Genomic DNA, 26,752 nt, shown 5'->3' on the forward strand with positions numbered 1-26,752 from the left:
TGCCCAGGCTGGAGTGCAATGGCGCGATCTCGGCTCACCACAACCTCTGCCTCCCTGATTCAAGAGATTATCCTGCCTCAGCCTCCCAAGTAGCTGAGATGACAGGCATATGCCACCATGCCTGGCTAATTGTTTTTTTTTTGTTTTTTTTTTGTATTTTTAATAGAGACAGAATTTCTCCATATTCATCAGGCTGGTCTCGAACTCCTGATCTCAGGTGATCTGCCCACCTCAGCCTCCCAAAGTGCTGGGATTACAGGCGTGAGCCACTGCGCCCGGCTGTACAGCTTGCTTTTATACGTTTTAGGGAGACATAATGTTACCGGAAAGGAGTCCCAATCCAGACCCAAGAGAGGATTCTCGGATCTCGTGTAGTAAGGAATTCTGGGAGAGTCTGTAGGGTAAAAAGCAAGTTTTTTAAGAAAGTAAAGGAATAAAGAATGGCTACTCTATAGGCAGAGCAGCAGCATAGGCTGCTCTGCAGCTTATTCTTATAATAATTTCTTGATCATATGCTAAACAAGGGGTGGATTATTCCATGAATTTTCCTGGAAATGGGTGGGCAATTACCGGAACTGAGGGTTCCTCAGATCATACAGACCGTATAGGATAACTTCCAGAGGTTGCCATGGCATTTGTAAATTCATGGTGCTGGTGGGAGTATCTTTTTGCATGCTAATAAGTTATAATTAGCCTATAATGAGCAGTGAGAACGACCAGAGGTCACTCTGGTCACCATCTTGGTTTTGGTAGGTGTTGGCCAGCTTCTTTATCGCATCCTTTTATCAGTGAGGTCTTTGTGACCTGTACCGTGTCATGACCTCCTCTCTCATCCTGTGACTAAGAATGCCTGAACCTCCTGGAAATGCAGCCCAGTAGGTCTCAGCCTTATTTCACCCAGCCCCTTCAAGGTGGAGTCGCCGTTGTTCCAGTGCCTCTGACAATGAGCCATCAATCAGTATGTGTAAGATGTACATTGGTTCGGTGTGATAAGGCAGGACAACTCAAAGTAGGGGCTTCAAGGTTAGAAGTCCATAAGAGACAAAGGTTGCATTCTTTTGAGACCTTGATAAGCCTTCCACTGAAAACACAATTTAGTCTGGCTCCTTGAATCTGCATTTTTACGTAAACAATAGGGCAGAGGAAGCAATCTGATACACATGTGTCTCAGGTGAGCCTCAGAGGGATGACTTTGAGTTCTCTCTGTTCTTTGTCCACAAGGAATTTCCTTGTGGGCAAATTGTGAGGGAGGTATGTAACTTCTTATTTTCATACCTATCTTATTCAGGAATAAAATGGGAGGCAGGTTTGCTTGACATAGTTCCCAGCTTGACTTTTCCCTCGGTTTTGTGATTTTTGGGATCCTGGTATTTATTTTCCTTTCATACCTCCTTATAATATTTTTAATAAATTAATCATGAATTATGTTATTTTATATTCTTCTTTGTAGCCATATTTTTGGGCAAACTTGTATATAGAAAGATTAGATTGCAAGTTTTATATTTATTTTTATTGCAGCTATCTGTGGATACCAGCATACTTATTTTGTGTGTGTGTGATGCAGTCTCACTCTGTTACCCATGCTGGAGTGCAATGGTGCCATCTTGGCTCACGGCCACCCCCACCTCCTGGGTTCAAGTGATTCTCTTGCCTCAGCCTCCCAGTAGCTGGGATTACAGATGTGCACCACCACACCTGGCTAATTTTTGTGTTTTTAGTAGAAATCAGGTTTCACCATGTTGGCCAGGCTGGTCTTGAACTCCTGACCTCAGGTGATCCTCTGGCCTCAACCTCCCAGAGTTGAGATTACAGGTGTGAGCCACCGTGCCTGGCCCAGCATACTTCATTTTCTCTTCAGATGTAAGTGAGACAGATTTTCCTGAACTAGTAGCATAGGCCCCTGTGAGAGCAGAGAAGGCAGGGTAACTTTGTAGACTTCAGATGTCAAAGATTCTCTATTGTGTTGTTTCAATAAAAGCCTGAGGTTTGCACCTCTGCAATCATGCTTCTCTTGGCTTTCAAAACCTAGCCCAGGTCTGGAGGGTTTTTGCCCATAGCTCTGAAATACTTAGACTTCTTTTCATGGACAAAAGTAATGAATGGTATTGCCTTGATGTTTCAAGACGAAGCACCAATTCAAACACAAGCTTTTTTTTTTTTTAGATAGAGTGGAGTCTGGCTCTGTTGACCAGGCTGGAGTGCAGTGGCATGATCTTGGTTCACTGCAACCTCCGCCTCCTGGGTTCAAGCAATTCCCCTGCCTCGGGCTCCCAAATAGCTGGGATTACAGGTGCGTACCACCACGCCCAGCTAATTTTTGTGTTTTTAGTAGAAACGGGGTTTCACCATGTTAGCTAGGGTGGTCTCGAACTCCTGACCTCAGGTGATCCACCCGCCTCAGCCTCCCAAAGTGCTGGGATTACAGGTGTGAGCCACTGCGCCCGGTTACACAAGCACTTTCTAAACTTTCCTACCCTCCTTCAGCCGTGACATTGTCTGGTATCATCTCAGTTCTATTTGCAGAAATTTCAGCTCAGGATTGGTTCTCTCCTTATAGCAGAGAGAGGCAGCTCAATACTTCTGAAGCCTGCTCCCTATCAGATTCCTCTGCGTTTCCTCTTCTCTGGGAAATAACTCGATTTGACTGCTATTTGGTTTCCTAGGCATGCATGGTGAAATTATCAGGCGTTTAAGGTGTTGTATATTCTCTATTTTGTTCCTATGTAAAAGTTGTTTGTGCTCTTTATGATATTCCGCTGGGGTATCTGAAAGATTTCAAACTAAGCGGCTGCCACGCCCCTCCCAGCTACTGTCCTTGGACCGGGGCTAGCCGGGCTTCTGCTCTTGCCCCTCGCCGCAGCGAGCGCAGCGTTTTGGAACACTTTCCTCGAAATTCTAAGTCTGAGACTCTAGTCTTTAGCACAGCCCTGGCATGGGGGTGGCGACCCGATCCGAGAAAGAGGCCCAGCGCGTGCGTCGCTCCTGTTGACGGGTGTGGCATTTCTTACATGGGATCGTGAGAAATTCGGCCGTCAAAACGGAACTGACGCACTGATCTGGGGTGATCTTCACTCAAATCAGACACGATTTGGGTCTCTGGCTACCGATGGGCCACCGCCAATTCTTAACCTTCATCCACAGTGTGGATTCATGCGGCGGCTCTCACCACCGGTGTCACCTCGAGGCCACCTCGGGTCTGCACCAGACAGCAAAGGGGGAGCAGTAGCAGGAGTCCTTTACCGTGTGCTCTATCCCTACTTCCGCTGCTGGCCCCACAGCCGTCGCCCATCCTAGCGGCTGGCTCCACACCTAGTGTCCGGTTGTCCTCAGGGAGGGGCAACACCTCTCTCTCTCGAGGACTCTTGAGACCGTTGCCTCACAACGCCAACAGGCCCATATGACTGATGTCCCCTCTTGACTCTAATCAATGTGATGACATCATTCTAGACAAGGGCAGACTTTCCTTGCTTGAATAGAACCACTCTACTAACTCCACCTATAAGACCTTTGCCCTCTAATGGCCGTGTATGGAATGCAGCGTGTAATGCAATCAACAACGGAAAGAAATCACATTTTAAGAATGTAAAACTTTGTTCTTCTTTTTCGCATTAAAATTCTGACAAGAGATAAATGTAACCCGACCAGAAAAATCAATTGTTGTTCACATTATCCTGCATATTCTGGGTAAGACTTGCCTTAGTGGTCGTTAACAAAGCACAGTAACAACCTTTCCGAGAGTCACTGTAAACTGGTATTTATTGGTAACCGATGGGCACACTCCTGCACTGGAGGTCACATTTCCTTTTAAGGCAGCCCTCGAGACTCTATACTTCTAGGTTCAAGTAATTAAACTATCCTCATGCCTTTTCTTATACAGGGGCGATATCCCTACTATTACTTGTCTTGGAGAACTATTCCTGAGGGTTTTTTCCTACCTTATAACATCTTTGTAAGTATTCCCAACATTAAAAATAAAAACCAATGCATTCTGTATGTCCCACTAGAAGTTCCTCTAGTATCCTTGTAGTAGTTCAAAATGTACAGTATTACTAGAAGGTTTGCTGGGAAATATATAAGCCGCACTGTCCCCTGATTTCTCAAGTCACCCTAGGTAGATGCCAACAAAATTAACATTTGTTTTTCTTACTGGATTTACAGACTTGTAATTTCATAAATAATATGCATAACTGATATTATTGATTAATTGATTTAGACAATTAATTAATTTAGATAATTTAGGCCAAACTGGCAGAGATCTGAGAGAGGATGAGGGAAAAGTGCTAATCTCATCCAGGAATGGCCTCACAGACATACCCAGAAATAATGCTTAATCTGGGTACCCTGTGGTTCATGCAAGGTGTCTCATAAAATTAACAATCACAGATACATACTATGAGGTACTGGTTTTGGCATTTAAATGTTATATAAATAAAGTAATCATTGTGGAAAAAGTCAGAAATTGAATGATATGTACATAAAATATAATTTATAGAATATAAAAAGACATGTACCAGATATCATTACATACTCTTCTAGAAAACATTGTCATAAATTGTAAACATTTAATTCATTAGACTAGTTTCCTATGAAAAAGAATGACATAGGGAATCGGCTATGTAGATAAAAAGAAATTAATCAATTGATTAAGATGGTCTTAGATTAAGTAATCAAAAAAATTAACAAAATACTATGAGATATTCAAAATAATTGATGATCTCTGTGGTGCTTCTTTTTTTCTTTTAAACAATCTTGCTTTGTTGCCTAGTCTCGAGTGGTGCAGTGGCACAATCTCGGCTCACTGCAACCTCTGCCTCCCAGATTCAAGCAATTCTTATGCCTCCCAAGTACCTGGGATTATAAGCATGTGCCATCACGACCAACTAATTTTTGTATTTTTAGTGGAGACATTGTTTCACCATGGTGCCCAAGCAGGTCTCCTGAGCTCAAGCAATCCAATAGCCTCAGTCTCCCAAAGTGCTGGGATTACAAGCGTGAGCCACCTCACCCGGCCCGTGGTGCATGTTTTGAAAATGAAAATTCTGCTTCCACTCATGAAAAATGAATTGCTAGGAGAATTGTCCTCTGGCTATAAAAAACTAGAAAAATAGAAAAAATATCTAATACAGTCTTAGATAACAGTGTTTTGGAAACAGGCAATGCCAGCTTGTAACACTTGAGAGACGAGAAACAGAAAATGTGAACCTGGTGATTACATCAGTCAAGAGAATTTTGAAGAAGGAAAAGATAGTGGCATTTACCACACTAAGTATCATGTCTTACTAGAAGTCTTAATACATTCAGAGCATGCATTGTTGGTGCAAGGATAAACAAAATGTCATATAATAGAGAGCTCAGAAATCATCTGCACATATGTGTAAATTTAATACATGATAAAGGTGGCATTGCAGCTAGAGTAAGGGAGTATCATTTACTGAGAAATGTATACAGGAATAAATAGGGGTAAGAAGCTGTGAATCTATCACACCCTATTTCATTGCCTGACCTGACTAGAGGTAATTTATGTCATAAGAAAAGGAGTATGTACTGGATAATAAATATTCTACATATGGTCAATCATGACATTAACTGATCTTAGTGAAAGGGTACGTCATTGCCAAATTGTTGTGCAAAGTAAGGGGAAAATTCACCATGTCAAATGGCATGTTTATTTTTATTTATTTATTTATTTATTTATTTTGAGACGGAGTCTCGCTCTGTCGTCCAGGCTGAAGTGTAGTGGCGCGATCTCGGCTCAATGCAAGCTCCGCCTCCCAGATTCATGCCATTCTCCTGCCTCAGCCTCTGGAGTAGCTGGGACTACAGGCGCCCGCCACTTTTTGTATTTTTAGTAGAGACAGGGTTTCACCGTGTTAACCAGGATGGGCTCGATCTCCTGACCTCGTCATCCACCTGCCTTGGCCTCTCAAAATGCTGGGATTACAGGCGTGAGCCACCGCACCCGGCTAGGCATGGTTTTTAAAAAGGGCTTTATTGAGGGATTTATTTTGCTAAGCAAGCAAAGGCAGAGGTTGATCAATTCTCTCTTTATTTCACATGGAAGCATGCCAGGCACAGGCATTACTGGAAATACAGCAGGTCTGTAGTCGACAAGAAGGTATCTTCCCTCTATTTCTCACCCTCCACAAACAGAAGAGCCTTCTCCCAGACCTTCAGTGAGAGTGGGCCAGACCGCCTGATGGCAGGCAATCTGGATTTAAGGTGTGACGTGTTTGTAATATAATGGTACAATCCATGCTGTGGAATATTATGTAATTTATATAAAGAATTATATAACACTACATATATTAAATGATATCACTACAAAGATGAGTGGAGATATACATCTATATGTATATATATAATGTGTGTATACATATATGCATATATATGCATCTTCCCAGAAATATATTACGTATTATTAATGTTAACATACATATAGAATTTCTGGGAAGACACACAGGATACTTGAAACTAGGCACCAATGGAGGGAATTAAGAAAGTAGTGTTCTAGGATGAAAAGGAGACATTTTCCAGCTCTATTTGTACAATTGAGTGGGGGGAGGACTTTTACCGATCTTTGTTTTGGATCAAAATCAGTGCTAGACATCCTCATCCATAATATTTCATTTAAAAGCGAATTTAATTTTAATTAATTTCTTAGAGCTGAAATATTTGCACTACCAACGATCACTTATTGAGGTTGACGATGAGATGAAGAGCAGACTTGAGGCTTGAGTTTTCACCAGCTAGAAAACTGGCGTGTTTCCAAATGGACAGAATTCTTACAGGCACAGTTTAGAACATCTGCCAGTAATTCTCAAGCAGAGGCTGGGAAAACAATAAGTTTATCTGCCCCAGAAAGTTGTTTTTCATAAGGAAGAAACAGTTACTAGTATTCATTTTAATATCCAACTTGTTTTATTTTCCCTTTGATTTGGTCATCTAGCGACTGTAGACGTCTATACATGGCAATGTTTCTGAAGAAGCTCCTCAGATGTTAACACTAAAAGCAGAAAATGAATTACAGGAAAATGGGATTCGCTGATTGGAGAAAACGTCCAATTAATTAATATGAGGAGAAATTACTTGCGCAAGTATCCACTCAAATCACAAAACGCAAGATCCGACTCTGGCGGGACTCGAACCCGCAACCTTTGAATCTCTCGAGTCAGGCTAGAAGTCCAATGCGCTATCCATTGCGCCACAGAGCCTGCTTGCGCGCCACCTTTCGCCCTAAGGTTACTAACTAATTTGACTACTCAAGTAATACGTTTCCTGAAAACATTCTGCTCCAGTCACCGTGAGAGTTCAATAAACACAAAAATGAGACAACACAAGGGGTACACACAATCCCTGACACGGAGGAGTTACTAAGCCTTTCAACAACTATTTTCACTTGTGCCATGAGATAACGAATAATTTAGCGAGACTACGTCTCAAAAAAAAAAAAAAAAAAAGCGAGACTCCGTCTCAAGAATAATTGGAGAGCTTCCGGACAGCTGAACACGTGGAGGTTTCTGGAGGGTGGCAGACCCAGGGAGTGCTTGGAAGCTCGGCGCCCCTTCTCCCATACCTTGCCCTGCGTGCCTCTTCATTTGAATCCTTTGCGATATCCTTTATAATAAACCAGTAAACCCTATAGCCTGAAGCCCGCAACATGGGAGGTGCAGGTGGCTTGCTCTGAGGATGTGGACCTGCCCTGCACGGTCCCCTGGGAACCGCAGATGCCCTACATGGTCTCCTGGATCAAGCTATTGGAAGGCGGTGAAGAGAGGGTGGAGGCACCCCAGAAAGATCTGCGCCTCAGAGGACAGAAGGGCCAAAATGGCTCTTCCGGGGTCCAGTGAAAGATCCTATTCCCTGAAGATCAGAAGCACTACTAGCTGCAACCCGTGAACATACAAGTGCACTCTGCAGGCACCGGAAGGGCAGAGAAACCTAAGTGGAGAGGCGATCCTGAGAGTGACAGGATGTCCTAAACGCCGAAGATAATTTTAAGAAATACAAAGCTGGAGCCGGGCACGGTGGCTCACGCCTGTAATCCCAGCACTTTGGGAGGCCGAGGCGGGAGGATCACGAGGTCAGGAGTTTGAGACCAGCCTGGCCAACATGGTGAAACCCCATCTTTACTGAAAATACAAAAGTTAGCCAGGCATGGTGGTGCGCCCCTGTAGATCCAGCTACTCGGGAGGCTGAGACAGGAGATTCGCTTGAACCAGGGAGGCAGAGGTTGCAGTGAGCCAAGACTGCACCACTGCACTCCAGCCTAGGTGACAGAGCAAGACTATGTCTCAAAAAAAAAAAAAAAAAAAAAAAAAGAAAAAAAGAAAAAAGAAATGCAGAGTTGGGATTTTGCTGTTATTGTCTCTGGTCGTTTTCTACTGATTCTCACTTGTAAGTTTACATGACTACAGAGTATTTACCCAGAGTTTTCTAAACCCGTCATGGAATAAGATTTTCTCCCAGTTACCTCCCTAAATAAGCATTTGGGGCCAGTAACTCTTTGCAAGACAGAACTGGTATGAGCAGGATTTCTACAAATTGTTTCTCCTAAAGCTGAGGACTCAGTGGTGTGTCTGTCACACTGGAGGAGAGAATGAGTCCTACACTGAAGAAGTGTGAAGTCCTTCATCTGAGTGAAAACACCGGAAGTGGATCATCCCACCCCATTTTCTATGAGCAGGCCTTGAAAACCATCACATGACCACATAGCATGGAGTCACCACGACTTCTCCATGGCTATCTTTTTAGCGATTTATGCAGCTATCTGGTCATATAAAAGCTATGGTGAGATGCAGCTGGAAAAGGGTCTTGGGAAATACGAATGCCCCCAGCTGGCCCCGTGACAGACTCCTGAGGACAGCTGTCATCTTCTACATCTGGGGAACATCTTTTTTAGTTTACTGTGTTTTATTGTACCAGCCCAGATACTTTATGTCTGGGAAAAATTGACAGATCAAGCTGGAAGACAGTGGGAAATATTTAGCAAATAATTTTCTGGTGTGAGGGTCATGCTATTACTAAGGAATATTCTGTTTCTGTGTACAAAGAAATAACAGTTCAATGGATTATTCCCCAGCAGGACTGGGGAATTATTCCAGCAAGATTATTCTCCAGCAGTGTGTTTTCATCTGGGAAAGACATCCATAAACAAGCAATAAAGAAGAGTGCCACAATTATTTTTGTATCTTTATGTACTTGTCAAAAAAGGATTTGTATTTTTCTCCTTTTGAAAACTATATCTATAGTTAGATTGCATTGTGAACTGACAAGTAGCCTGGATATGGAGAGTGAGAAGTCCGAGAAGGTGACAACAGGATTAAATACCTGATTAAAATACCATACACAAGGCCGGGCGCTGTGGCTCATGCCTGTAATCCCAGCAATTTGGGAGGCCGAGGCGAGCAGATCACTTGAGGTCGGGAGTTCGAGACCAGCCTGGCCAACATGGTGAAACCCCATCTCTACTTAAAAATACAAAAATTAGCTGGGCACGGTGGTGCACGCCTATAGCTCCAGCTACTTGGGAGGCTGAGGCAGGAGGATCGCTTGAACCTGGGAGGCAGAGGTTGCAGTGAGCAGAGATGGCACCACTGCACTCCAACCTGGGCGACAGAGCCAGACACCATCTCAAACAAATAAAATAAAATAAAATAGCGTGAAAATGCTTTGAAAAAGTATAAAGCGCTATGCAAATTTGAAACTTCCATTTTAGGGTTTTTAGAAAAAAAATGTATATGTTAAGGTTATTAGAAAAACATAAAATATAATTAAAAAAAGAAACTCCATTGAGTCATTATCCTCACTATGATGGTGGTGTTCTGGGGATGAGAGGATGCCTTTCATTTCTCATGTTTTCCATCATTCCAAACAAAGAAGATCACAAAGAAGCCTTTCCCATAGTCTTCTGCAGGAATTACTTTGGGGAAGTTAGGAGGCCAGGTCCATGGTCTGTTCTTGAAGCACCAGCCAAAAGAATTCCAAGATATGGACATACGGGAGCCACTGGCAGAAGGGACTTCACTAAATGCTGCACTGATATTTTAGCAATTGTTGGGTTTCTCTGATCAAGCTTGGGCCCTTCCCTTCTTGTTTTCCTATGACATTTTATTGCTTTAGTTGTGTGTTCATTGCCTCCACTAATATTAGGGTGTAAAAGGGATACTAAGTTCATTTTGTGTTTTTGCATGTTTCATAGCTTTCATGTTATTAAAAATGTACAAGTGGGGGAAAAAAGAATAGTTTGACCAAGGATCAAAATCCATATCTCATTTAATCTGGCCTCTCCAATTCCATGCTTGGGACAGTTGATTTCACAGAATGGAATTTGAGGAACTTCCAACATTTGACGTTGGATGGTATTTTTAATACATATCCGAGTCCCGTAAGTCCCTTTCCTCTAGCTCCAGTCTAGAGTTTTCTCTCGAAAGATAAGCCTTTCTTGTTTGTTCTTTTTCATGTCTGTCTTTCTCGTTTGTGTTTAAGAACGAGTTTCGTGTGTTTTGTCAACAAGCTCACAGAGCAAACGATGACCTTGTGGCACAAATTTACTGCGTCCAGGTGGCTTTAGAATGCTCCCAGGTTTTCTAACTTGGGAATTTTCTTTTAGCAGCTGTTTGGGCTGAGATGTAAAAACACCATTTTCTTTGCTTTTCCGCCTTTCGTTGAGACAGTGTGGCCCAGCAGTACTTGCTCCGTTAGGGGAGGTCAATTAAGTTTCTTCTTGTCGTCCTGGACAGAAAGGAATGAAGTCGTTGAAGGTGACGCTCAAGCGCGGGAGAATCCAAGTTTGGCATTGTGGAACGGGCGAGCATTTGTGGTCTGAGAAACGGGAGGAGAAATGTGGAGGGAAGAGAAGAAGTCTCAGGTGATCCGCGACCCAAAGATGGCTTGGTGCAACGTGACAGAAACAAATACGACCGTCACTGGAGGGTTAGATTCCATGCCTCCAGGGCGAGATCGAATCCTAGGGTTAAGACCTTAAGGTCATTCATTCGTCCCCATACGCTACTTAACAATAGACAGTGAGGAACTTCTCTGGCCCGATGACCTCCCAACTTTATGTCGCATCCAGAAAAGAAAATACTGTAATTAATTCTGAAACCTGCAGAACGCAAAACAAAGCAAAATACGAACTCTGAACTGTTTGCAAAAACGCAAGGCAGACTTCCTCTCAAGCTTGGCGTTTGTTTGGTGGGGTCCCACGCGGGTTCAACATGCATATTGAGAAGTGTTATTTCTGTTCAGGGCCCATCTAGCCTGGATATGGCATGATGTTCGTCCGCAACGATTGCAAGGTGTTCAGATTTTGCAAATCTAAATGTCATAAAAACTTTAAAAAGAAGCACAATCCTCGTGGACCAAAGCATTCCGGAAAGCAGCTGGTAAATAACTTAGAGTGGATAATTCATTTGAATTTGAAAAACGTAGAAATGAACCTATCAAATGCCAGCGAGAGCTATGGAATAAAATTATTAATGCAATGAAGAGAGTTGAAGAGATCAAACAGAAACGCCAAGCTAAATTTAAAATGAACAGATTGAAGAAAAATAAAGAGCTACAGAAAGTTCAGGAAATCAAAGAAGTCAAGCAAAACATCCATGTTATCCCAGCCCCTCTTGCAGGCAAAGGGAAGCAGTTGGAAGAGAAAATGGTACAGCAGTTACAAGAGGATATGGACATGGAAGATGCTCCTTAAAAATTTCTGTAACCATTTCTTTTGTGTACATTTGAAAATGCCCTTTGGATACTTGGAACTGCTAAATTATTTTATTTTTTACATAAGGTCACTTAAATGAAAAGCGATTAAAATATATCTTTCCTACATTGCCATCTACATAACATCAGATATTACAGATGTTAGATTGCATCTCAGTGTTAAATCTTCACTGATAGATGTACTTAAGTAAATCATGAAAATTCTACTTGTAACTATAGAAGTGAATTGTGGATGTAAAATGGTTGTGGCATTTGGATAATGGCAGTAGGCAGCATTTGTATAGTAACTAATGGCAAAAATTTATGGCTAGTGATGTATAAAATAAAATATTATTTGCAGTAAAGTATTCCCTTTGTTAATGTTATAGAAGGGGGAGATACAAAAAGGAACTAACAATTTGTATGGCAGTGTCAGATATTATTTTTATTTTAGTATTTCTTGTTTTGGTTTGTTTGCATCTTAGAAGAGCATAATGACATTGTTTGATGAAGCCTGAATTATGCTGGACTGTTTTGACCTGGTTTAACCCTTCTGATAGGTAGTTGTGGATGTTGGGGATGAGAACTGAATAATATTTGCCTGGAGTGACACTACACTCTAGAGTTTCCACTTTGGAGAATATTCAGTTCTCACTTGTGATTCCTGGTAGAACAAACTTTATTTTTCTAGCCCAGCAACGATCTAGAAGCAGAGGAATCCCAGTGCCTTTTAAAAGTTATTATGTGGTTTTCTTTTAAAAAGCTCCTGTTTTTGGAAAGTAGAATTTATGGATACAATGTATGTTCATTATTTGTACATAAAATAAAACCATTTAAAAAGTAAAACAAAAAACAAAAAACAAACAAACAAACAAACAAAACAAAAAAAAAAGCAATGCAGAAAGGAGTTTTAAACCGGAAATGAAGATTGAGCTGAGGGGAAAAGTTCTTGCATCCCTAGAGCCTCGAAGCCCAGGTTACTTATCGCAGGTTTCGGGGCACACTCGCTTCCCATTCCCCTCTCTCCTCCCGGCCGGCATCGCTTTCTCAGAACTCGGTTTCTTCCACGGACCACACTGCCCATGGAGCCCTCAATTCCTTGGAGAGACTTCAGGGAACCTAAGGAATGAGAAGATGGGAGGTAAATCTACCAGCAGCACCAGGCTGCTGAAATGTTTTCCAGCCAATTTACCGCGGTGCTGACTTGTTTCTCTTACAAATTAATTTTCAAATGAAGATAAATGAAGAGGGTGCCCTTGAGAAACGCTTAAGGTCCCTTGTACAGTCCTCTCTCAGTATTTTAACTGCCCCCCATGACAGGTATACTGAGCATTAATCCACACTCCTTTTGAGTGCCGCTGCCTCCTCGCGTCCCCAGAAGACGCTTTTGAGTGCCGCTGCCTCCTCGCGTCCCCAGAAGACGTCTTCCTTCAGTTTTCTTCACAATCTAGACTTCCTCTTCCCTCCCTCTCATAAGTTATTCCCTTTATTTTTTTCTTATGGACGAAGGAAAAGCATTGGAAGTAAATGTAAAGTGATATATATTATATGACATAGAATATGAGGTATATATAAGACTAAGAATTAGGAGAAATCTCTTTGCCTTGGTAATCACTTGGTAAACACTTCTGAGTTATAAGTGATTTCTTTTTTACTTTTTACAAGGTACTAAACCTTGGCGACGGTAAACAATTTTCATTCACTGTTCATTCTCCATTCTGTAACACAGTAGTTCTCTCTACTTAATAGCTTCAAGATTTTTGTTTTTTTTACGGGAGAGAATCCAAACACTCCAAATACTAATTGTAAATCTTTTAGTACAGACGATTTTCTGTGTGGGCAAACTCTCAAAAGGTGGAGATTTTTTCTTGTTTTATTTGTCTATAATATTTGATTTGGCAGTAAACTACTATAGCTAGTATAAAATATGCATAAAATACTATTAAAGGCAGAGTAGAATCATGGTGATTGGGGTGGGGGCATTGGCTGCCGGATATAGATAGGTACAATTCAGACTCGTTCCCTACCAGTTGCTTGATGTTCAAGTTTATTTCGTTTCCTTAGGCCTCATTATCCTCATCCCTTCCTCATACTGTTGTTTAGTCAAATTGTTTCTTGTCCCCACGATCCTCTCCGATAACGGCTTACTTTCTGAGCCCCCCAACCCCCACACCAAAAGACTGTATCTACATCATTCTGGAGAGTGTTTTATCAGACCCTTCTCTTTCCCTCCAAGGGCACTGGTTTTCCTGAAAAGAATAGACTTGGAAGCACTACTTTGCCAAGATACGTAAAACACCAATAAAAAAGAACTTAATTCATTATCTTAGATCACCAATTTCTTTTAACTGAACATATGAGGTATGGTTCTTGCTCCTGCCACTTTAGTTATAATCAGCAATAATACAAATGTTAATATATCATGGCCAGTCTGAAACGCTAGTTTGGTTATGTAATATTCCATCTACTTCCCAAAATTAATAAACACAATTTTGTAGAATCATCTAGATTGGGTGATCATCTCACGGAAGGATATCCTAATATATTCTCATAAACTAACATCTCATAAACTTCTAATGAAGATGCTCTTGACTGACAATAGGAAAGAGGGAAAGGGAGAGGAAAAGAGAGAGAGGGGCGCGCACACACACACACACAGAGAGAGAGAGAGAGCAAGAGAGAGAGAGAGAGAGAGAGACAGAGAGAGATTGATTTTCAAGGGACTCTGGCTGAGCCAGAGCAGTTGGCTGGCACTGGGAGCTTCTGTGACTAGGGATGTTCCATCTCTTTCCTCTCACCAGGAACGTTTCTCCCACCCTTCCTTCTTCAGAATTGAAAACCAGACAATAAGCCTCCAAATCTACTTTTGCTTTTTACTGAGTATTTTATGAAGCCCACAGAAAGGCTCTCATTCTCTAAAGTGATGGACAAGGTAGAGAGGGTACAGATTACATCAAAGAATTTCCCTCTGTGGTCTCTAGGCTGCAGAAGGGAGGCATTTGACATAATTCTTACTAACATGAAATTTGAGGCTGGGCGTGGTGGCTCACACCTGTAATCCCAGCACTTTGGGAGGCCCAGGTGGGCGGATCACGAGGTCAGGAGATAGAGACCGTCCTGGCCAACATAGTGAAACCCCGTCTCTACTAAAACTACAAAAATTAGCTGGGCGTGGTGGTGGGCGCTACTCGGGAGGCTGAGGCACAAAAATCGCTTGAACCCAGGAGATGGAGGTTCAGTGAGCCGAGATCGCCACTGCACTCCAGTCTGGCAACAGAGCAAGACTCCGCCTCAAAAAAAGAAAAGAAAAGAAAAGAAATTTGAACTATCTAATTTTTAGTGGATTCAGTTTTGCTTGTAGATTTTTAAAAATCCAATTTCTTTCCAATTAAGTGTGGTTTGACTCTCATTTTCTCATCATCTGGGACTGTGACTCTGATGGCATTAACTTGGGCTGCTTCTTCCCTAGCTCAAAGGATTACTATGTATTCAAAAGTGCAGTTGAGGCTGGGCCTGGTGGCTCATGCCTGTAATCAAAGCACTTTGAGAGGCCGAGGGGGGCGCATCACTTGAGGTCAGGGGTTTGAGACCAGCCTGGCCAACATGGTGAAACCCCATCTGTACTAAAAATACAAAAACATTAGGGCCCAGCTGAAAATAAAGATTTGAAATACATTAAACAATATTTTAAAGCAAATGACTGGACATTTTCCAAAGATGGCCAGTAGAAAAACACATAAGTAATGCTCTGGTTCTGTATAAAGATCTATATATAGAAAGTAAGTGTGATGCATTCTTACTTTCCATGACCACATTTATTCTGTTTATCAGTCATGACATAGTTAAACTTCTCTGGGTACATATAAAAGGAAATTATTTGATCTTGAAAAAGATTTAGTTTTCTGGAAAAAAAACCTTTCTCAGTGATACATGAATTAAATAGAATGCTATGTAAAAGGCACTTTGTTACTTTTGGTTAAATATAATATATTAAAACCAAACAATTAGCTTTCTCAAGATGCATCAAATTCATTTTGCCCATTAACATTTTTCTGACCATGAAATGAGACCTGCACATCTACGCATCTTGGGATCTGGCATCCACATTTATCGTTTTTTGTTTGTTTTTGTTTTTTTCATTTCATTTCTATAGAGCATCTGGACATTCTGCTAAAGGAACTGGTGAGTTGCAAATGTAAAAAGAGAACTGGAAATGTGCTTTATTGGTTAAATTTGGTTTGATCAACCATTGCATTGTTCACAAAATTAAACCAAGAAGTCAATTTTTTAGAAAGTAAACTAGGATCTATTAGGATCTAGGATTTCACAGGAAAAGAACTCATGGGCCAGCTTTACTTGCAAATTTCTTCTTAACCCGTCTGGAAAGTGAAAGCGCATTGTCATTTGCAAAACAATTTCCCAAACATAATGAAATAAATATTTTAGGTTTACATTTTGGGGCTTAGGGACACCAAGTGATAAGATCCAGAGGTTTTCTGTATCGTTTTTTTCTCCCTCAGCTTAGCTGAGGGTGAAGGGGTGGCCAGCCCCTCCACACCTGTGGGCGTTTCTCGTCAGGTGGGACGAGCGACTTGAGAAAAAAAAGAGACACAGAGACAAAGTATGGAGAAAGAAAAGTGGGCCCAGGGGACCGGCGCTCAGCATACGGAGGACCCGCGCCGGCACTGGTCTCTGAGTTCCCTCAGTATTTATTGATCTTAGCATCTCGGAGAGATGTGGCAGGACAATAGGGTAATAGTGGGGAAAGGGTCAGCAGGAAAACGTGTGAACAAAGGTCTCTGCGTCATAAATAAGTTTAAGGAAAGGTGCTGTGCCTTGATAAGTACGTATACAAACAACTTGGTGCAATAAAGAGCAGTATTGCCGCTAGCACGTCTCACCTCTAGTTCTAGGGTGGTGTTCTCCTATCTCAGTAAATAGAACATAGAATCGGGTTTTACACTGAGACATTCCATTCCCAGGGACGAGCAGGAGACAGATGCCTTCCTCTTACCTCAACTGCAAAGAGGCCTTCCTCTTTTACTAATCCTCCTCAGCACAGACTCTTTACGGATGTCGGGCTGGGGAACGGTCAGGTCTTTCCCTTCCCAAGAGGCCATATCTCAGGCTATCACAAGGGGAAAAATCTTGGACAATACCTGGCTTTCCTAGGCAGAGGTCCCTGCGGCCTTCCGCAGTGTATTGTGTCCCTAGGTACTTGAGATTAGAGAATGGTGATGACTTTTTAACATGTATACTGCCTTCAAGCACTTTTTTAACGAAACACATCCTGCATAGCCCTAAATCCATTAAACCTGGAGTCAACACAGCGCATGTCTCTGCTAGCACAGGATTGGGGCTAGGGTTACAGATTAGCAGCATCTCAAGGCAGAAAAATTTTTCTTAATACGGAACAAAATGGAGTCTCTTATGTCTACTTTCTGCATAGACACAGTAACAGTCTGATCTCTCCTTCTTTTCCCCACACGAGGGAGCATTTCCTTCTCTGAAATCCATTAAGCAACAGTGTCATTCAGCCAGGAGGCTGGTCTCCTGGGGGTTCTAGCAGAAGGTCCCATAGTCTAGCAGAAGGTCCCAGGTTTAAAAGTAGGATTAAGGCCTGGCTCCACCTCCTTGGTGAGTAAATTTGTTTTCAGTTTCGAGGACTCCAGCAAGGAGGCAAATTTGTCCCCAGGGGAGCTGGTTGTTGAATTGATCCGGTTTGTTCGAAATAAAGATGCTTGTGTGGTGGATATGGTCATCTTAGTTCTTCCAAAGTTCTGTCATGTCTGTAGTCTGGTTGCCATGTCTGTAGTCGTGGCCGAGTGGTTAAGGCGATGGACTAGAAATCCATTGGGGTCTCCCCGCGCAGGTTCGAATCCTGCCGACTACGTTTGAAATTTTACCCTAAAATGGGGTCAGGTTAATGTAATACGAAAAGTACAGGAGCACTTGTATCATCTTTCTCCCCTCTGGTTAATGTAAGACGGAACGTACAGGAGTACTTATATCATCGTTCGCCCCTCTCTAATTCTACCCTGGCGGTGTATGTGTTTGCTGTCAAAATGTCGCTAGTTCGTTTACTTAATGAACTAGTAACCTCAGTAATCCTCCTTCACTGGCAATGTGCAGTGCTCCAGGGTCTCACCGGGTTTTCTTTCCTCCAAACCCTGCTCAAAGTAAGCTCTTTCAAGAGCTTGGTGAAAGTGTTTCTCAGAGAAACCATGGAGTGTATACAGTCTATGCCACAAATGGGAGCTATCTGTATTTTTAAAAATTATTAAGTAAAATTGACTTTTAAAAAGCACTTATATGTATATACACATAGTCATTACCATATCAGGATACACATCAGTTCTATCAATCCATAAGCCTCCCTAGCACTGTTCCTTTATAGTCTCATCCAAATCCCAGACATAGCAGCTGACAATCGTAAATACGTTTTCCATTTGTACATTTTGGCCTTTTGGAAAATGTCGTAGAAATGGAATCATACAGTATGCAACTTTTTGAGATTAGCTTCCTTTACTTAGCATAATGCCTTGAGATTTACCCAAGTCGGCCGGAAGCGGTGGCTCACGCCTGTAATCCCAGCCCTTTGGGAGGCCGAGGCGGGCGGATCACGAGGTCAGGAGATCAAGACCATCCTGGCTAACACGGTGAAACCCCGTCTCTACTAAAGATACAAAAAATTAGCCGGGCGTGGTGGCTGGCGCCTGTAGTCCCAGCTACTCGGGAGGCTGAGGCAGGAGAATGGCGGGAACCCGGGAGGCGGAGCTTGCAGTGAGCCGAGATCGCGCCACTGCACTCCAGCCTGGGCGACAGAGCGAGACTCCGTCACACACACAAAAAATAATAGTAATAGTAATAATAATAAAAGATTTTTCCTAGTTGTTACAAATATCAAAATTTCATTCCTTTTTCCTCTTGAAAAGAATTCCATTGCACGAATGTACCACAGTTTATGCACTCATGGAAGGACATTTGTGTTGTGTGACATTTGTTTCCAGTTTGGGGCAATTGTGAAAAAAAAAAAACAAGTTGTATTTCATAATGGCTAATGATGTCAAATATCTTTTTGTGTGCTTATTTGCCATCCTTATACTCTCTTTGGTAAAGTATTTATGCCTTTACCCAATTTTTATTGCGTTGTTTTCTTATTGTTGAGTTTTAAGGATTGTTTATATATTCTATATACAATTCCTCTATCAGATACACGACTTACAAATATTTTCTGCCAGTCTTTATTTTTTTCAGTGTCTTAACGGTTTCTTTTGCAGAGCAAATGTGTTAAAAATTGATTAAGTCCAATGTATTTCTTTTTTCTCTTTTGGAAAGTGCCATATCTAAGAACTCATCACCCAACTCAAGGTCATGTGGATATTGTTATGTTTTAACAATTTTATAGTTTTATGTTTACATTTGCATGTATGATCAATTTTTAGTTAATTTTTGTATAAATTGTGAGATTTATGTTAGGATTGCTTTTCTTTCTTCCTTCCACTTTTCCTTCCACTTCTTCCTTCCAGGCCTTCCTTACGTTTTTTTTCCTTCATTTCTTTCTCTCCTTTTCTCAGCTTTCCTTCTTTCCTTTGCATATGGATAGCCTATTGTCCCAATATTATTTGTTGAACAATTTTAGTTTCTTCATTTATTTTATTTGCACCTTTGTCAAAAACCAATTAGCCATATTTGTGTAGTTTATTTCTGGAATCTCTGTCCTGATCAGTAGATATACATGTTTATATTTCTGCCAATACCTTACTATCTTGATTACTGAAGTTTGTATGAAATCTTAAAACCAGGTAATGTGATTTTTCACTGCATTTTTTCAAAATTGATTTAGCTATTCTAATTCTTTTGTCTATCCATAGAAATTTTAGAATCAGCTTTTCTCTGTCTCCAAGAAATTCTACTGGAATTTTGATAGCAATTGCATTACATCTATAATCAATTTGGGGAGAATACACAGGGTAATTCTGGTTATTTTTCCATCCTTACACTCTTTTATTTACTCTTTTATTATCAGAGTCTTCAAATAGTTATCTCATGCATTCTGCCCATAACTTATAGCGTTATTTGATAGGAGAAAAATGGTAAAACACACTTCATCTCACCTGGAAATAGGAACTTGAGATACTTTTTTTATGATAATAAAACAAGATCTCCTAGAAATAAAGTAGCGGGGAAAGGAAAAACATTTAATGAAAAATTTGGAAGTTACAGTTTAGAATTACTTCAAAAACAGTAGGAAAACATCAAAGATGGAAAACAGTAGTGGAAAGAAGATTGAACAACCCATTCCAGAGATTCAGTATCATCTGATTACTGGGAGTTCCAGCAAGACAAAGGAAAAATGGAGAATAATTTTATCAAGAAATATAAGAAAAATTCTCAAAACTGAAGGACTTGAAGATCTACATGGGAAGGATTGCCCTTTATGACTAACACTTTTAGCATCAAGTCTAGAAAATATTTCCTTGGGTCAAAGTCTAAAGATGTTTCCCGATGTTGTATTCTACAAGCTTTGTTTGCTTACTTTCATATTCAGATCTACAGTCAATCTGGAATTGACTTAGTGGATAATGCGAAAAAGGTAAATTTAATTTTTTTGCTTGTAGATAATCATCTGATCACTTTTTTTTCTTCTACATATTTATCATCTATTCAAAGACTGTATTCTGTGTAGTGATTGTCTATCTTTGGGCAATGTCATGTTTTTAAAAATTACGTTACCTTTCTATCTTTCTGTTTGGTAAAGTAAGTCTTCTGATTTTGCTTTCCTTTTTCAAGATGAGTTAGGCTACTTTGGTCCTTTTCACTTTCATATTATTTTTTACTGAATTTATCAATCTCTTTCCAAAAACCTGATATTATTGTTACTAAAAATGCAGGAGAAATGGGGACTTACTGGTTAACAGGTATAGGGAAGATATAAAAAGTTCTGGAGATAGATGGTGGGGATAGTTGCACAATAATGCAACATACTTAATGCCACTTAACTGTACAAATGGTTGAAGTTGTAACTTTTATGTTTTGTATATTTTATCACAATAAAAATAAAAAAAATAAAAAGATGGCCACTTTATTGACTTTGCTGATCATCTCTATTTCGTATTAATGTCTGCTCTTTGCATTAATAATGCATTAATATCTGCTCTTTGCCTCATTATTCCTTTCTCTATAATTCTCTTGGGAGTAAATTACTGATTGGTCACTAATTTCATGTAATACATGCTTAGATCACTAATCTTATTTTATTTATATACTATAGTATTTATGGATTTCTTAATGCATTTCTAGCTACATACTACGTATTTTGATATGTACTATTTTTATTATCACTTATTTAAAAATAGGTCCTAATTTTGATGGATATTTTTAAAGTCATGAATTATTTAGAAGTGTTTTATCATTTTGCAAATAAATATGATTTTTAATTTTCCTGTTTTGATTTCTGGCACAATTTTATTGCTGTGAAATAATAGCATGTATCTAACCCTGTTATGTTTCTGGAGCATTGCTTCGTGGTCTGGTAAAATGTCAAATTTGAGAAAATTTGATGTGTGTCTGAAAAAAGTTTGAATCCTGAAGTCGATATGTGCACTGTTCTCTATATAGGTATGTTATATGAACTGCATTACTTTTCTTTGCAGTTATTTTTCCATTTACGTTTTTATTAGTTTTTCAGAGAGATATATTACACTAAAGTATTACACTATAATTGTGGTTTTATCTGCTCCTTTTACTTCCACGAACTCCGGGATTTTTTTTTTTTTTTTCTCCATGTCTTTTTTTTTTTTTTTTTTTTTTTTTGAGGTGGAGTCTCGCTCTGTTGCCCAGGCTGGAGTGCAGTGGCACTATCTCACCCAGGTTGGAGTGCAGTGGAATGATCTCGGCTCACTGCAACCTCCACCTCCCGGGTCCAAGCAATTCTGCCTCAGCCTCCTGAGTAGCTGGGATTACAGGCGTGCGCCACCACGCCCAGCTAATTTTTGTGTTTTTAGTAGAGACGGGGTTTCATCATGTTGGTCAGGCTGGTCTCGAACTCCTGACCTCTGGAACCGCCTGCCTTGGCCTCCCAAAGTGTTGGGATTACAGGCGTGAGCCACCGTGCGTGGCCTCTCTATCTCTTTATGTCCTAGAAGCCAGAAATTCTGGATACAGCATGACTTATGTAACAGCTATAATTTGGAAATACCAGACACTACCTCCAAGCGAACAACTGCAATAAGAAAAGCCTAGGAGAAAAAAATCTGAGTTCAATTTATACAGGCTTTAGAATATCCATTGGGACTTCAAATAAATACTTTCATTTAGACATACTTTTACATGTTTCCTTCCTCAAAATAAATGATGAAAATATAATTCAAGTACAATTTATCTTATGAGAAACTCCGGATGATGCTGAGTAGAAGCTGCAGTAAAGGTTCCAATCAATCTCTGCTTTAAAATGAGCCTAGTTCCTAACCTAGCTGACTCCACCTGTCCTACAAATGGCTGTGTCTATAGTCTCCCAAAACTGTATCATCATAACCTCTCCGAGACCCGAGAGACACAGGGAACTGGTTTGACTAGAATTATAGCTTCATGCGTGGGTGCAGATTTGCCTCCAATTTACAATATTGAGGTTAGTGAATCACGTAGCCTCAATTTGAAGAGATGTTTGTTTAGCAGCTTTATGCTTAATTTCACTTGAGTAATTTTTTTTCTTAATTGTTACAACTAGTTTACATGATAGAGAGAAGGCCAACTTTAAATAATTCTCAGTCGATCTCACGGAACCTTCAATAATTTTGTGAATTTCCTGGAATCAAGATATTAAAAGTTGTTTTCCTAGAGGCAGTAAACCTGATAACTCACCTATGTGGAGAAAAATATCCCGTGTCTGAAACTGAGCAGAGTTGCAGACAAGACACGAGTTCTCCAAGACTTAATTTCCCAAGACATGAGTTCTCCAAGACTTAATTTCCCCGTTTTTATGGGGGACTATAAGAGCCCACTTAACCTAGCTTTTAAGCATTAAATTGCAGAAACAATAGAAGAAGTTCAGTCCAGTTCCGATACGTATAAAAGTCGCTCAATTTTTCTTAATGAAGAAAGCAAGGCTCAGGACCACCAAGTTTCTGAGTTAATTGGGGGTTAGGGGGAAGGGAGACTTCGTGGATCAATTTAATAGGCAAAAATAAATAAATAGATCCCCCAGGGTTTTCTTTGAAAGGGTGTTGTGAGTGGGCATAAACTAAAGATTTTTGCTTTGATACATTAAATGCGTGCAGTAGAAAGCCTGTAACCCAGCATGAGCAATTGTTGGGTAAACAGTACCAAGAGGGGTTCCATGGTGTAATGGTTAGCACTCTGGACTCTGAATCCAACTATCCGAGGTCAAGTCTCGGTGGAACCTACTCAAGGATATATGTATAAATTTTCTCTACCTTTCGTTTCCCCAGGGAAAACGTTCTCTATGTAAATTACCAAAATCAATTTTCGGCCTGATATATTCCATGAATTCCTGCAACTCCCGATATTACACTCGATCTTGGTCAAAAGGCCAAGAAGCCAGGCAAGTCCCAATATACCTGCCTCTGGGTGAGGAGGTGGAATAGAATCCACTTTCCAGGATCACAGCTCACTACAGCCTCGACCTCCCCAGGCTCAGGTGATACCAGGTAGCTGGGACTTCAGGTGCGCACCACCACAGCCGGCTAAATTTTTGTTTGTTTGTTTTTGTTTGTTTTTTGGAGGGAGACAGAGTTTTCGCTATTTTGCCCAGGGTGGTCTCGAAGACCTCCTGGGCTCAGGCTATCCTTCCGCCTCCATCTCCCAAAGTACTGGGATTACAGGCGTGAGCCATCGCACCTGTCCTGAACGGATTGTTTCTTTCAATAATTTGTGAAGTCCACGGAAACATTTTTGTCCTCTGAAGTGGGAAGTGCTGATAAAAATAATCTGCTCTTGGGTCTTTATGCAGGAGAGCTGAGATTTTAATGACTACGAATGCAAAATTTGGGCAACTTTGTATTTCTTTGCTTTGTGGAGTTGCTTTTCTTTTCTTTTCTTTTCTTTTTTTTTTTTTTTGTCGTTGTTTTTACCTCACTTCTAATATATGTAGCATAACTACAATTTCTTTCCATCTCTCGGGCCAAGATAGTCTTTAACTTTCTCTCAAACCAGCCTTGTACTGTGCATTCAAATCCTGTTGGTTGAAAAAGTATTCTTTGCTATCAAGCTCCAGTGTTCAGTAGCTTAAATGGTCTAATGTGTTGGCAAGCTCTTTAAAAACTGTTAAGAAACACCCTGCTCAAAACCAGACAAACTCCCGTGGACTGATGAGCGGTATGCCCTACATCAAAGATAACTCAAGCGTCAAACACCCCATGGGCAGCAATATCCCACCCCAGGCTAAACCCAACGGCTAAAATCATACCACTTTGTGGCCTCATTACCAACAGAAATAGAATGATGTCAGAACAGTGAACTAACTCTGAATTTTAGAGATAGGTGGTGGTGGTGGTGGTGGTGGTGGTGGTGGTGTTAATTGCCGGTACAGGTGGAAGACTGAGACCCCTGTTGGGTGCCGTGGTCTTGGAGTCAAAATCAAGCGATACTCAAGTTATAACTTACCGCCGTCTCACTGTGAGACCTTGGCCACATATATATGCCTGTGGACCTTCCAGTCTGTATAATGACTATGTTGTGAGGGTTTACAAATTACAAACCATGTAAAGACCTTGATGGTGATGTGTAGTAAGTACTTGAAAAATAGGACTTACTATTTATCCCTTTTGGGTACTAATAAATCTAACTTTGAATCTGCTAACAACCTGATAATTTGGGGGATGCCCCCAGTGGAATTTATAGAACTTGAATTCACAACCCCATCTGGAAGTCCTCAGTTAAAATACCATTTCATTGTGTAACATTGGGTGGTTTCTTCATCTGTAAAATGCAGATGAAAATATGCTGTTGGTGCTTAAGTCATGTCTTGGAACGTACTAAGTATTTAATGAAAATTACCTGTTAGTGGTAAAGCTTTTTGTGAATCCTGACTTCTTTTGAGTTGACAGTAGTTATAAGGATACAAAGATGCTATTTAGTGCAGGACAAGCTGAAGTCTTGCTGGCTGTGATCAGAGGGATTTATACCAGTTTTGAAGTAACTGCAACATAAGGTAGTCTCCATTCACTGAGTAAAGAGGATATCATTTGAATATGCAGTGGGAGGATTGCCTAGGAGAGCAGCAAATGGAGCACAGGAATTTGGATAAGTTTTGATTAATTTAGCTGAGGAAACCTAAGGAAAGGTGGTAACTGTACCTGGTAAAACCGTAGTCGGCAGGATTCGAACCTGCGCGGGGAAACCCCAATGGATTTCAAGTCCATCGCCTTAACCACTCGGCCACGACTACCCGCCTGTATATTAGTTGACGGCTATGATGAACTTATAATGGATGCGTGGAGCGCTCGGAAGCAGTTGGTCTTCAGTCTCGTCAAGGCCTCTGCTCACGAATGAAAGGGCTCATTTAGAGCACATCAATAACCAGAACTTAGTGCCTAGGATTGCAATTCAATACAGGACTCCTAGACAAAAGACTCAAAGTGCCTGGGCGCTGGAACTTGCCCACTAGCCGCTGAAATCCGCGGACACCACGTTCACACCTAATTCTCACGAACCAGCAAAAAGGAGTATTGAATTGAGAGTCCAAGCAACCTCAAGCCTCTCAATGTCAATGGGAGAAGCAACGAGAAATGAGGGAAGGCACGAGAGTGGGGGGTCATCTGCGTTTATGTACAGTTAAAATAGAAATCAGGAGCCTCTTCGATAACAGTCAACTGACTTACTCTTCCGAAAGAACGGCTAAAACCGGACTGGCGCGGGCGTGCGAGCTGAGGAGGGGGCTCGTTTCTGTCCTAACTGGAAAAGATGACTCTAGAGAGGTCTCTGACTCTTCAGGTAAATGTAATTCCCGTCAGTCTGGTGAAGGATGCGAGACCATTCCCAAGAGCCAAAGCCTTCAGCCACCCGAGCCCAGGGAAAAGGAAGAACTCAGAACACAGGTTTCCAAAAATCTTAAGGAGAGTCCAGCACAGAAAAACGCAAAAAGATGAAAACACGTAAATGTCAGGATAAATCTAGCTAAATTAATAAGGTTGATTCTTGCTTCAGATACTACAGTATTGTCAGAGTGGGATAATAAGGGTAAACTTAAATCAGATTTCTTTTTAGACAAAAGTCAGGGGGAAAGTCTACGAATTCCAGGGAAAGTGATCTCTATGACCGAGGCCGACAATGTCTCTGACAGTGAAAGCGCGCCCACATTTGTTTTTCCCTCTAAAATAGTAAGAAATGTGTTCCCTTCGTTGTAGTCTTGCAAATATTATTTGGTCTTATTTCTGCGGCACTTGCTAAAAACGGTTTGTAACCTTTGACACAGCAAATTTATTTTCAAATTCTTTGTCCCTGTGCAGTCTTCGCAAAGTGTTGTCCTCGCCCAGCAGCCTGTGCACCACCTGGGAACTTAGGAGAAATGCATATTCTTGGGCTTGAACTCAGATCTCAGAATCAGAAACTAGAGTGGTGTGGTGCGTGTGTGTGTGGGCGGGGGGGAGGTTGGGGGGGTGAGGGGGGCGGGGCGCGGGGGAGGAGGAGGGTGTCTAGCAATCTGTTTTAACAAGCCATCCTGCCGGGCGCGGAGGCTCATGCCTGTAATCCCAGCACTTTGGGAGGCTGAGGCAGGTGGATCATGAGGTCGGCAGATTGAGACCACCCTGGCTAACACGATGAAACCCTGTCTCTACCAAAAATACAAAAAAATTAGCTGGGCTTGATGGCACGCTCCTGTAGTCCCAGCTACGAGGGAGGCTGAGGTAGGAGAATCTCTTGAACCTAGGAGGCGGAGGTTGCAGTGAGCCAAGATAGCACCACTGCACTCTAGCTTGGGAGACAGAGCAAGACTGTCTCAAAAATAAAAATAAAAAAATAAAAATAAAAAAACCCCAAGCCATCCTGGTGGTTCTGATGCCCACTGAAGTTTTCAGAAGCACTCTCCTAGAGA

At 41.2% G+C, this 26,752-nt stretch overlaps 3 non-coding genes and 2 pseudogenes across 3 annotated transcripts; 3 read left to right on the top strand and 2 right to left on the bottom strand.

Moving 5' to 3' along the window:
- Nucleotides 1-3,106: 3,106 nt before the first annotated feature.
- Nucleotides 3,107-8,525, top strand: LOC106997827 (CD83 antigen-like; annotated as a pseudogene).
- On the bottom strand, nucleotides 7,125-7,211 carry TRNAR-UCU (transfer RNA arginine (anticodon UCU)). Its single transcript is given in 2 exon segments — nucleotides 7,125-7,160; nucleotides 7,175-7,211. It is a non-coding gene; the product is annotated as a tRNA-Arg (tRNA).
- Nucleotides 8,526-11,175: 2,650 nt separating the features above from the next.
- Nucleotides 11,176-11,917, top strand: LOC703098 (putative ribosome biogenesis protein RLP24 pseudogene; annotated as a pseudogene).
- A 5,591-nt stretch (nucleotides 11,918-17,508) lies between these two features.
- TRNAS-AGA (transfer RNA serine (anticodon AGA)) lies at nucleotides 17,509-17,590 on the top strand. Its single transcript has one exon. It is a non-coding gene; the product is annotated as a tRNA-Ser (tRNA).
- Nucleotides 17,591-25,023: 7,433 nt separating this feature from the next.
- On the bottom strand, nucleotides 25,024-25,105 carry TRNAS-UGA (transfer RNA serine (anticodon UGA)). Its single transcript has one exon. It is a non-coding gene; the product is annotated as a tRNA-Ser (tRNA).
- Nucleotides 25,106-26,752: the final 1,647 nt, after the last annotated feature.

The sequence above is a fragment of the Macaca mulatta genome, chromosome 4 (genome assembly GCF_049350105.2).
Source record: "Macaca mulatta isolate MMU2019108-1 chromosome 4, T2T-MMU8v2.0, whole genome shotgun sequence".
In the NCBI taxonomy this organism is placed as follows: Eukaryota; Metazoa; Chordata; class Mammalia; order Primates; family Cercopithecidae; genus Macaca; species Macaca mulatta.